Below are 11,576 nucleotides of genomic sequence, written 5' to 3' on the forward strand. Positions count from 1 at the left end.
GGTTTTAAACCAGGTTTGTCAGGGCATGGAGACCAAAACCCCAAAGTGAGTGGGAAAGTGGGTGACCTACAGGAAAGGCAAGCAGGAGGCGACATATGTCCTGAGAAATGAGGGCAATCAACAAGTTACCTCAGGTGCTTGTACACAAATGAATAGAGCTTGGGAAACAAGCAGGAAGAATTGGAAGTCCTCACATGGTCATGGAACTATGATGTGATCAGAATAACAGAGACTTGGTAGTATAGCTTGCATGACTGAAGAACTGTCATGGATGGGTACAAAGTGTTCAGGGACAGCAACAAGGGTGATGTCATGGTGGGGGTCCGCTATAGACCACCAGGCCAGGAGGAAGTGGTGGATGAGGCTTTCTTCAAACAGCTAGCAGAAGTTTCTAGATCACAGGCCCTGGGTCTCATGGGGGACTTCAATCACTCTGACACCTGCTGGGAGGACAATACAGCAGTGCACAGGCAATCTAGGAAGTTTTTGTAGAGAATTGGCAACAACTTCCTGGCGCAAGTGCTGAAGTGTCCAACTAGGGGCCGTGCTCTTCTTGACCTGCTGCTCACAAATAGGGATGTAGTGGGGAATGTAGTAGTGGGTGGCAACTTGGACTGCAATGACCATGAGATGATCAAGTTCAGGATCCCAAGGAAAGGAAGGATGCAGAGCAGCAGAGTAAGGACCCTGGGCTTCAGAAAAGCAGACTTTGACTTACTTAAGGAACTCATGGCCAGGATTCCCTGGGAAGCCCATCTGAGGGGGAGAGGACTCCAGGATTGCTGGCTGTACTTCAAAGAAACCTTACTGAGAGTTCAGGAACAAACCATCCTGATGTACAGGAACAGTAGCAAGTATGCCAGAAGACCCACTTGGCTTAGCAGGGAACTCTTCAGTACACTAAATCACATAGAAGAAGCTTATGAGAAATGGAAACTTAAACAACTAGGGAAGATGATAAGAGCATTGCACAGGCATGTAGGGATGATCCAAAGGGAAATCCAAAGCGCAGCTGGAGTTACAGCTAGCAAGGGATGTGAAAGGTAACAAGAAGGGTTTCTACAAGTATGTTGGTAGTACAAGGAAGATCAGGGAAATTGTGGATCCCTTACTGAATGGAAGAGGCAACCTAGTGACAGACAATGCAGAAAAGGCTGAAGTGCTCAATGCCTTTTTTGCCTCAGTCTTCACAGGCAAGGTCAGCTCCCAGACTTCTGCACTGAACAGCACAATTTGTGGGGGAGGTGAGCAGCCCTCAGTGATGAAAGAAGAGGCTACTTAGAAAAGCTGGACATGAAAAAGTCCATGGGGCTGGATGAGATGCACCCAGGGGTGCTGAGGGAGTTGGCTGATGTGATTGCAGAGCCATTGGCCACCATCTTTCAAAACTCATGGTGATCAGGATTGGTCCTGGATGATTGGAAGAGCGCAAACAGTGTCCATATTTAAGAAAGGGAAAAATGAGGATCCAGGGAATTACAGAGCAGTCAGTCTCACCTCAGTTCCTGGAAAAATCATGAAGCAGATTCTCAAGGAATCCATTTCTAAGCACCTGGAGGACAAAAAAATGATAAGGAACAGTCAGCATGGATTCACCAGGGCAAGTCATGCTTGACCAATCTGATTGTTTTCTATGTTGAGGTGACTGGCTCTGTGGATGTAAGGAGACTGATGGATGTGCTGTACCTTGATTTTAGCATGGCTTTTGATTCACTCTCCCACAACATTCTTGCAGGCAGGCTAAGCAAGTATGAGTTGGATGAATAGATTGTAAGGTGGATAGAAAACTGGCTGGAGCATCAGGCTCAGAGAGTAGTAATCAATGGCTTAATGTCTACTTGGCAGCTGGTATAAAGTGTAGTCTTCCAGGGGTCTGTCCTGGGGCTGGTTTTGTTCAATGTCTTCATCAACGACCTGGAAGATGGTACAGAGTGCACCTTCAGCAAGTTTGCAGATTACACAAAGCTGTGGGGAGTAGTAAATATGCTGGAGGGTAGAGCTAGGATTCAGAGTGACCTAGACCAATTGGAGGACTGGGCCAAAAGGAAACACATGAGGTTCAGCAAGGACAAGTGCAAAGTCCTGCACTCAGGATGGAACCAGTACAGGCTGGGGGATGACTAGCTGGGCAGAAGCTCTGCAGAAAAGGACCTGGGGGTTACAATGCACAATAAATTAAATATGAGCCATAAGTGTGTCCTTGTTGCCAAGAAGGCTGGCGGCATACTGGGCTGCATTGGTAGGTGTATTATCAGTAGGTCAAAGGAAGTGATTCTTCCCCTCTATTCAGCACTGGTGAGGCCATATCTCAAATACTGTGGTCAGTTTTGGGCCCCCCACTACAGAAAGAATGTGGACAAATTGGGGAGAGTCCAGCAGAGGGCAACAAAAATGGTGAGGGGGCTGGGAGACATGACTCATGAGGAAAGACTGAGGGAACTAGGCTTATTTAGTCTAGAGAAAAGGAGTCTAAGAGAGGATGTAATAGCAGCCTTCAACTACCTGAAGGGGGGTTTAAACGAGGATTGAGCTGGACTATTCTCAGCGGTGGCAGATGACAGAACAAGGAGCAACAGTCTCAAGTTGCAGCAGGGGAAGTTTAAGTTAGATATTAGGAAGAATTTTCTCACTAGGGGCATAGTAAAATACTGGAACAGATTACCCAAAAAGGCTGTGGACTCTCCGTCCTAGGAGGTTTTGAAGACATGGCTAGACAAAACTTTGGCTGGGATGATATAGTTGGGGCTAGTCCTGCTTTGAGCAGGGGGTTGGACTAGGTGACCTCCTGAGGTCCCTACCAAACCTAACTTTCTATGATTCTAGGAAATTGTTACTCTGGTGTAAGCTTAAAATACATAATATCTATGCTGGTATAACTTAACAGAGGTGTAGTTTTACCTGTTTTCCCAGGATAATTCTACACTAGGTTCTAGTAAGTTGTGGCTATAACGTTTTGCATCTGCCTCTTTTTTACACTAATGAATGGCCAAGTTCCACATCTTTCATTATAGTACTTCACATGGTATTATAATCATTAATCAATTTAACCTCATAAATCCACTCTGGGAATAGGTAAGGCATAGACAGGACTTTACTTTTGGAGATGAAAATGCAATGTTAAGTAAGAATGTTTCTTCAGTGCAAAAAGGAAAGAATGACATCAAGAAATCAACTTTTAGCCTGCACAGGTCATCTAGTTTCTGAGATCAGAGTTCAGCTTATAGACTAGGGATAGACATTTAAAAAGCCTGAGCCTGAATTGATTCAATCTTTGCAGGTTAGCCTAATGTGGCTAGGCTAAATCACTTTGTAACTGTACAGACATCCAAGAAATGCAGGCAAATGCCATCAGAAAACAAAGCCTCACTCATTAGTTGAAGCTCTTCATAAACAGCTTTTTCCAAAGGAAGGAATGCAGGGACATTACCAGCTGAGCTATTGATTACCTCCAAAATGCCCTAAACCAGAGAGCATGCCAGAATGCTGGGGGAGTCTGATTCATTTTAAACCACCAAGGGGTCTAGGATAGATATTGCATAAACCAGTTTGAGCCAAATCATTTAAGTCTGATACAACATTCAACCAGGTTTATCTCAAGCTGGACTTAGCCATTTTCAAACTGGTTTATGGCCAGGGACAGACATTACACATAAACCAGTTTAAGTGATCAGAAACTGTTTCTTAAACCAATTTATGTGCAATATCTGTCCCTAGCCCTCATGTCTGGTGACACAATTTCAAAGTATTCCACCTCATACTGGCAGAGTTGAAGGTGACTGTAAAGTTTTGGACTGAGGCCTAAACAGCCTTCACAGCAGTAATCTGCATGCCAGTGCATGGCACAAAGATGTAAAATTGAGAAACGGTATGATCTGTCTTTCTGTATGTCAATATGAATAAATTATTTTATACCCAAGTGCTAGTATATGCATAAATCAATAAACACATTATCTCTGAGTTTCAGAAAAGCCAACTATTTACCTGAGGTAAATAGAAATACAATGCATCTAATTCCATTCCCCATTAACCACAACAGCTCCACGGATGTTAAAGGAGTCAGTGAAGTTAATTTGGATACACAGGGCACATCTACATGTGCCCCATCAGTGCTACTGTTACAGTGCCATCATTTAGTACTTCTTATTTTTAGCCACTATGTCATTGCAGCAATGTGCTATACCAAGGGAGCGCATTGCTATGGCGACATAGCTGCAGCATCATGGTTTTTGTCTGCAGATGCTACATCGCCATAGTGCATTGCTATGCCAACATAATGTCATGTGTACATGTATTCACTGGAAAACTTTGTTTAAAATCTTCATACCAGATAGCTTGCAGGCACTGGTTTCCCTCAGCTGATTTTGTATCAGACACAACAAGGAAGACTGAGACGCCTTTAAAATATAACCAAGTTTTAATTTCCCATTAAGAGAACAATTGGTTGGGATTTGTTTTGAATAAATATAGACTTATATTTGTAAAATAAGACAGAAGATACTCCCCTGTCTAATTATGTCAAGATACATAAAATTGACATTTCTCATGAATGGAGGAACTTGAATAGACAAAAATCTTGACTTTGCATCTATGTTTTGATGGAAAAATAAGATGATTCTATATTCTTTAAACTAATTCTGCTGAGGTCATCTCCCAGAATGGGAGGGGGGAAAGGGGATATTTACCTTAACATACACAAACAAGAATATTTAATTGTGTGGTCCAGCATCAAGGGTGGGGAATATGTGTGCATGTGCATGGCCACAGATAACTTTTCTTAAGAATTTCCATTCTGACCTACAGTATTCACTTGCTTGTAACTTTGAGACCTTTAATCTTCTGATTACATTGGTTAAAATACTGTTTTCTCTTCCTGATGCTGACTTTCTTGAGCTGTTTTTCATTTTGTTGTTGTTGTTTCTTAGATTCATAGATTGTAGAGTGGGAAGGGACCACAATGGATCATTGTATCCAACCCCCTGCCCTTGGCAGGAAAGAGGACTGAGGTCAGATAACCCCAGCCAAGTGACTATCAGGCCTCCTCTTGAAGACCACCAAGTTAGGTGGTAGTACCATCTCTCTTGGAAGCCCATTCCAGATTCTGGCCACCCTTACAGTAAAAAATATCTTCCTAAACCTATTCTCCACTAGTTTGCATCTGTTATTCCTAGTTACTCCCTGGGGTTGCTCTGGTAAATAGCCCATCACCAATTTTCTGTTGTCTTCCCTTGATAAACTTATAGGTGGCTACAAGGTCTCCCCTCAGCCGTCTCTTGTGAAGGCTGAAGAGATCCAGATCTCTCAACCTCCCCTCATACGGTCTTTCACGGAGGCCACTAATCATGTGAGTGGCCCTTCTCTGAATCCTCTCCAGATTCTCGGTGTCCCTCTTGAAGTGCAGCGCCCAAAACTGGACACAGTACTCCAACTGCGTCCTGACTAATACCACATAGATGGGGAGCATTACCTCCCTTGATCTGTTGGTCGTGCATCTGCTAATACACGACAAGGTGCAATTGGCTTTGTTGATGGACTCATTACACTGCCAGCTCATGTTCATCTTGGAGTCAACTATGACTCCAAGATCTCTCTCAGCCTCTGAGCTGCTGAGGAGGTCATCCCCCAACCTATAGGTGTGCTGGGGATTCCTCCTTCCTAGGTGGAGTACCTTACATTTACCTTTGTTGAACTGCAACCTATTTCATTCTGCCCATTGATCCAACCTGTCCAGGTTGGCCTGTATCTGCTCCCTACCCTCTGGTGTGTTAACTTTGCCCAATAACCTGGTATCATCTGTGAACTTGGAGAGGGTGCTTTCCACACTCTCATCCAAATCGCTGATGAAGATATTAAATAACACTGGTCCAAGGACCGAACCTGTGGGACCCCACTGCCTACCTCCTTCCAGGCTGAGAATGACCCATCCACCACCACTCTCTGGGTGCAGTCCCTAAGCCTTTCATAATGCTTGGTTTCTAGTATGGGATGTACAGGGAAATCCACTTTCTTTGTATTTGGAAAAGAATGTCGTGTTCTGTTTAAACAGGTAGCGGAAAACTCTGTAGAGAGATAGGAAGTTGAAGTTTGTTATGTTATTACAAGGAGAATGGCCCTTGAGTGCTCTGGTGAGAACTGATGTTGATTTGACAGAGTTCTGAGCCTTTGAATCTTTCACTCTGTAGGAGCAGAACATTTTCTGCACATATTTTTTCAGTAATCCTGTGGGTGAGATCTTCAAAAGTGTTCTACATTGTTTACATGCTGTTCCCACTGAACTCTAAGGGATTTTTGCTATTAATTTCCATGGGAGCAGAGTTAGGTCAGTGATGAACACTTTTGATAAAACCTTCCTGGAACATATACATGGACTGGGTTACATGACTGTTCATTGCCAAATTTCTTGTGTAAAAAAAAATGTACTGAAATTGAGACTTCAATCCAAGCTATGAAATGTGCCCAGGAAGTAAAGGGTAGTCCTTCTGAAGGGAGGGCTGCAGCAACACAGTACCTTTGCCTCACTGAAGTTGTTTGGAGAATTTGGGCAAATAGAGTGGCTATTCATAAATATCTGCTCCAGAGAAGCACCAGAGAATGGGTGACTTTTTTATAGCTGACCTATAGTCACAGAGATTGCTTTAGACAGAGGCCAAGTTGCATGTAAATAGGTACATTAACACAAGCACTTGAAAAAATTTAAGCAAGCAGAAATTAGCTGATGTGGGACTCAGGTTCATGACGAGGAGCAATACTTCTTTGTAGTGACATTTGCATGAACTGAAAGAAAAATCAGCCAGTGGAAGAGGCAAAGCTAACAGTCATAAGCAGAATTTCATTAGAGTGTGAGTCACGGTATTTTAGGCTAATACAGGGTCTAGTAATTGGACAGTATGTAAGTAAGCTGCGAGCCCTCTAGTGTGTCTAACTGTATCCCATGATTCAGAAACCAACACAACTGTGTCAGAGAAGCAGTAAATACATGTAGTTAGGTTTGAAATGTTGTGTATTGTTAATAAAGATAGGGAGTTGGGGACCTATGTGGTTTATTTCTGTGATGGTTGTTGTGAAAAGTAAAAGACACAACACCTAGGTGATAATGTAAAAGGTTTTTTTTTAAGTATAAATACTTTAAACTGAAACATATTAGAGGTGAGACCTGATGTGAGGATATCAGACCAGTATTTCACTCTGAGGGTAAAACATAGTTGATGCAATGAGAGCAGGTGATGAGAACCGACTCTCTGGATACCTTCTGTGACCCTGAACAGGTCATCAACAGAAGGATTTCATTTCTGAGCAATAACTAATTGTTGATTATTTCTACATTAGAATATAGCCTCTTTTTATTTAAATAAATGACTTTGTTACAGTTTCATATACTATTTAAAGTTATGTTGCAGCTTTAATTATGACCTATAATGAAAAATATGCCAAGTGTGCCCTGTGTTTCCCTGTCCCCTTTTCACTATTACTGACCAAATATTTCAAATAATTATATGTCTAATGCAGAGAAGTGACACTGATAAATGTAGGATCCTATCTCTCACTGACTTTTAAAGGATCATCAAGATGCTATATATGATTGATCTAAGCAGAATAAAAAATCCTCTCCTGTGCAATTTATAAATCAGGACATTTGGTATTAATCTGCCTTCTGCAAACTGAACCAAACCCAACTTTTGGGAAGATATCCACATTAAACATAGATGTGTTCTGCGTAAGCCACAATACGTAGTTGCAGCCAATTTGGGTTCCAGTCCAAAAGCTAAAATGCTTTTTATCCAGCTGAAAGGGAGACTTCTATTTAATTCTGGAAGATTTTTCCTCAGAAATCATTGCATGTACTTTCTATAAATGTAAACATCAGCTGTTGCTATGCCCTTATTTTATTTTAACCTGAACAGTATTTACTATACCTAAGGATAATTCACATGGAGCAAAGAGCCTTAATATTTGTATTTTAAAATAAATATTATGAATATCTCTCTCAAGGGGAGAAAATGTTTAGATAACCTGCCTTTCACACAGAAAATCTGGCTGCGCAACCTTCAAGCCAGCACTTCTTCCCTGTCTTTCTAACAGAAACAGCACTACATATAAAAATTCAATGCCTCCTGGCCACACTTAAGAAACCTTATTTCTTTGTAAAGGGGAAAACGTATGGAAGCTGTAAATAAATTATGATTGCCAAAGATCAGAGGAATTTTTACACAAGACCAAAGCAAGTTAAGCTCATGCTTTGATACAAACCGGTTAATAATTCAGCACAACGGTAATCCTGGCATCCCTAAAATTCCTAACAATGGAACAGTCCTTCAGGGTATTAGCAGATGATTAACAATTATTTTAAGTCATTACTAACTGACCTCTTTAGAGGTAGCATAAGGTAGCGTGTATAATTTAGCAGTAAGTATTACTATTCCTTATTTTAAAAGTTCTCTAAGTCTCCTTTGAAAACACCAACATTTATTCAACTAACAGCACAAGTGATACTTCCTTAGTTAACTGTTTTTTGTTTCTCTAATTTTTAAGGCAGTCAAACTGAGCTGCTTTTATTCTTTTGGAAACTGTTTTTAAGGCATATTGAACCATTATTTTAAGAACTGCATCTTAATTAAGTAGCCTGTATAATTTCAAGCCAGTTGCCAACCAGAAGAATTGAACAAAAGTCATGGCTGAGTCCCATCCTTCCTGAAAAGGACTTCCAGGGCAAACATTGAGTCATCAAGAAAAGCTGCAGCTTATTTATGTACTGGAAATCTTTAACAAAATAGTCATCTGAGAACTCTAAACAATTACAGAGTACCAAATGTTAATACAGCTTATTCTTTTAGGAAGACTATTTCCAATATCTATATAATTGATAATGCAGTATAAAAATAGAACTTTTACATGTTAACAACACACTGAAAGTGTTACTGCTCTGAAAGACAAGGCCCATGGAAGTCAATGAAGTTATGATAAAATACCACCTAAAGCTCTTACCTTGGTCAATATTGAAGCTAACTAATTTCTTCTAAAGAACAGTTATCAGGCTAGATCATTAGCTGGTGTAAATCAGCATAGTTTCATTAAAATCAGTGGAACACCTGTGATTTACCCCAGTGAAGAACTTGGACTATTATGCTGCCAGCTCATTTGCAATGCAAAGTTTAATTTGTTTATTTTTTTCTTATTTTCTCATTTGTGCTAATTATTGTCTGTAAATTTGAAGTGATCAGTGGTTAAGCAAAATTCTATTTAAATAAAAGGTGGAAGAGTCTGCTTCAAAGTGCTTGCTTAAAAAGAAGCAGTCAGGAAACAGTTGTGAGATGACAAAAAAGTGTACTTCCAGATGTGCATTAGTTGGAATTTTGCAGCAGGACCAACTAACATATTTCTTTTCCAGCATCTGTCTTCATCTTCAGAACTAGGTAGAAATTCAATGGAACAAACACCTGATTATCCATTACTAATGAGCCAGATATTCTCTGCCATTTAATTTGCTCTTTCATAACTTCATACAGTATATTATGTTTAATTCTGTGTCAGTCAGTCCACATCCACTTAATGAAGAAAGCTTTTCTTTCATCCCTTTCATTCTAACACCAGTAAATGGCTTTGAAAAGTAATATGGTCCATTATTCAAAGATGGTTTCCAAGATGGTTCACAACAGGTTAATGAAAGATATCTAATACTCTTATTAGACCAATCATATTAATAACAGAGAAGAGCACAAGAGGGTCACAATGCTAATTGCATAGGAGGTCCAGCCAGAAGGCATCTTTATCTTAGAATTCAAGACACACCAAGTTTGACTAATCACCCACAGTGTGTTTGCAATTAAAATAACACTGTATTAACCCTGCCAATGTGAGGTATCAATATTTTATGTGTGGCTTGACAGTTCTAAGCTGAACATTTGTGGTGCTGGATATCGTGTCTGCTTATAAAGGGAGAGTTTCTTACTCCAGTTTAGCAATGTGACTGAGAGAGCTACAGAAGAGGAAATTAAGAAGATCTTTAAAAAAATTCAGTGTGTTTCTGTCATGTCAATAGCCAGTTTTATGTTATCCCTCTTATTTTTCTTTACATAAGTCCCTTTTCACCTGAAAACTCAAAATCTGGGATATTTAGGCCAGGGGGCTGATTCCCCAGCCTGGGAAGATTGGTCTGATACAAAGTCTGTTGTTAGTGTAAACACACTGAACGTGTCCACACATGCAAGCATGTGCACTTGCAGCAGCTCAAATAGAAGCGGGGCAAATTTGAGTCGGGGCCTTTTGCTTCAGCACACATGCTCAGACATGCACTTTGTTGTAGAGCAAATTGTGCCACTTGGGGCAAAATAACCCTGCCTGGCTCCTCCCGGATCTTCACCCAGGGGGAGCTGGAGCCTGGGGCCAGCATCTGTGCTGTCCCCAGCAATATAAAAAGCTGCCCTGGCAAGTAGCTCTCAGGAGCTTCTAGGACCCAGCCAATTGGTATCTGGGGCCACTACCCTTTGTGCCAGCTGGACTGCTGAAGCAGCCCTGAGCATTCCCTGCACCCTTTACCCATAGCAGCAGTCTGGCAGTGGAAGCTGCTGCCTGGCTGTGACCTGCTGTGTACCTGACAGACCCGGATGGGGACTGCACAGCCAGTAGAGGCATCTGCCCCTCTGGACCAGCTGCCAGTGGACTGCGGTTGCAGAGTTGGCTTCTGTGTGGCACTACTGCCATGTGTGCCCCCTACCTGGCCATCTGGGCAGCTATCACCCGGAAGATGTTTCAGGTGTGGTGTCCTACTCTGAACTGTCAAAGCATGTCCTCCTGGCTCCATTTGGCCAGGAGGTCAGCCACAGCCAGATGGGTCCAAGGTGCCAGCTCTGAGCAGGCAGGGTCCTGCCACTGGCCACCCTAGCAGGAATTCTGGTGTTCCCTACTGGAAAACTGAAAAATCCCGGATAAAAAAAAATCCCAAAGTCACTCTATAAAATTCCCCCAAATCCATGTTCCTCCACAAGTAAAACAAAAGACCACTATAAAGAGAAAGAGAGCGAGACAGAGACAGCAATCAGTTGGACAATGTATTATTGATATATCCTACAGTGTTAAAGCAAGTCTCTTATCATAATAATAAAGTGAACTGTAAATACATGTTTCATGAAGACATATTTTGCTGCCCTCCCACAGGGTGATGGCCCACACACAAGGGTTTTGGCCCCCCAACAGGGTGTTCAGCCCCCTACACAAGGGGTAGGGCACCCACACAAGGGTTTTGGCCCCTCAAAAGGGGTTCAGCCCCACACAAAGGGTTCAGCCCCCCAACAGGGGGTACAGCCTCTACACAAGGGGTACAGCCCCTCAATGGGAGCCAAATGGCCCCCACAGGGGCTACCACCTCCCCTGCAAGGCCCATGTGCTCCACCCCATCCCCCCGATTACTGCCCTACCTAGCCCCATCCCCCACTAGCTGCTGCAGCCACCCCAATGGCTGCCCCACCCAGCCCCACCGCCCCAATGACTGCCCCACCCAGCTTCATCCCCCAACTTACACCCCCAGACCCCCAAGGCTACCCCCAGAACCCCAGGCACCATCACTTTAAAAAAAAAACCCAGAA

The sequence above is a fragment of the Gavialis gangeticus genome, unplaced genomic scaffold (genome assembly GCF_001723915.1).
Source record: "Gavialis gangeticus isolate Ggan-Ray unplaced genomic scaffold, GavGan_comp1, whole genome shotgun sequence".
In the NCBI taxonomy this organism is placed as follows: domain Eukaryota; kingdom Metazoa; phylum Chordata; order Crocodylia; family Gavialidae; genus Gavialis; species Gavialis gangeticus.